Raw genomic sequence first — 2219 nt, forward strand, 5'->3', positions numbered from 1 at the left:
ATAGCTACATTGTTACAGACCTTAGCAAAGGCATCAGGTTATGCAAGGATTGAGGATGAAATTTTACATGAAGCAGTCCATCCCATCTTTATTGAGTGCAACATCATTAAATCCAAACCAAATTTTGATGGCATTACAGAAAGAACAGAGAGACTTTCCAGGGAGAGAACAACATGTTGTGCCTATAACCAGCAAGAATATAAATTTATTTTATCACATATCTGATGTTAAGAGTGGACACTAATAAATTAGGCTAGATTGCACATTAAAATACAATTTCCAGTAGTAGGAGTAAATGCGCCATACCCAGTGTTACACAGTTCATCCATATCCTATTAAATGGAATACAATTAGGAAACTCACAAAGTATTACTAGTTTCCAGATGATGAGATGCTCACATCATTATGTCTGTAGCAGATTTAAAAGATTTTATTAGAGAGAATATTATTTGTCCAACAAGGGTGATACAAACAATCATGTGAAATCCAGTTACTTTTAGGGAAAATGGAAGCAGTAGTGTGCGAGAAATTAGCTCCTCAACCAAAATTCTAGAAAACTGGAGATCACTGAATTTACTCCATATTTACACCTGGAACAGTAATTATTGCTTGCCGTAAAAACGGTAAACCAACCAGGATAAGGAAACCAGAATTGCATGGCAATGGATTGTTTATTAACAGAACTATATGTGAAATAGCTGAAAGACAATTTCACCTTCCATCTACCATCATGAGCACAATATTTAATGTGTCCTGACCAATGTTGTATTGACCAGAGGAACCATAACACACATTACCTAACCAAAACTTAGCCTTTATTAACGATACCTTAGATTCCACTTTGAACAATACCTCAGATTCCACTTTGCTACAATCCCTTGTTTCAATTTCACTTCAAGAAAGGGACAAATTTCAATCAATGAAATAATGTAACATGTGGTATAATATCGTGAGAAACAGACAAAGGACAGTTACTTTCAGTCTATCAATGACAAGCAAAATCTTGGTTCTAGTGTTTATTTGTGCAACTTACTTTTGTATAAAGCATAAAATATCTCATTCAAATGAGTGACCCATTAATCAGATATCTGTGTAATGGATACAGACTAGTAATAAGAAATGTAAAGAAAAGTGTAAATAGTGTGTGCCGCCAGGGCAGATTGACAAAGTAATTAAGCAAGTTAACATTCAAAATATAGGTTGACAAACAACCCAGAAAACATTTGTAGAGTAACTTTTTTAAAAAAATTAAAGACAGGTACAGATTAATTAGTAATAACTGAAAGAACGGGAAAATTCAGGACAAATATTTTTAAAGAGGAGGAATGTATTACAGCACATAATAATGAGTAGTGGACAAAAAAAAAAAAAAAAAAAAAAAAAAAAATTGAAAGACAGTCACAGTGTCACAGGAAAAATCAATTCATATCAGAAACAGAGGCAGAAGTAGGAAGCGAAACAGTAAATTGCTCAAGTGGGTCAGGCCATCAACATGTTACAGTACCATTTGTTGAGTGAAGGTACACATTCAGCAAAAAGGAGCCTGCCACAGAAAACCAAAGGAACTGAGGGGAGACTGCCACAGAAAACCAAAGGAACTGAGGCAAGCATATTTGTTAGCTCCTAAGACATGTTGCAAGAAACCCTCTCTTTCACAAGAGCACATAGTGAGGAACTGACACAGCAGTTAACAGCCTGCTAAGTGAACATAACAGAATAACGTGGACACATGCAGTCATTAGAAACCGAGCCTCGTGTCACAGTCTCACACTAGCTCCTTTTAAATATCCCAAAATACCAAGAATTACTCATTGGGATACGTGTCATTCATAGTAACAGCACTTGATTCCATGCTTACAATACTGTAGTGAATCTACGCCCTAAATGTTCCAGCTCAGTCTATGAAGTAGCCACCGATGTAATCAAGAGATGGCATTCACATAATGAATTCATGCTGCTTGCTGCCCATCATCTACTTATGAAGGAATTGACTGTATTCTGACAACACCACTTTGCAGGGTGCTGCCATCACTTAACTTCAACATGGAAGCCAGCAATATGGCCTCATGGGGTTCCTGTCCCTGTTCCTGTACAAAACTTGGGTGCCTCTGGATGGCGATAATTACCGGAAGTGGGAGAGAGGATTGACCATTCACAAGATTACTTATACCAGGATACATTGCAGATGAGTCATTAAGGGTCATTGTAGAATTCAGAGT

Source organism: Schistocerca americana, chromosome 3 (assembly GCF_021461395.2).
Source record: "Schistocerca americana isolate TAMUIC-IGC-003095 chromosome 3, iqSchAmer2.1, whole genome shotgun sequence".
In the NCBI taxonomy this organism is placed as follows: Eukaryota; Metazoa; Arthropoda; class Insecta; order Orthoptera; family Acrididae; genus Schistocerca; species Schistocerca americana.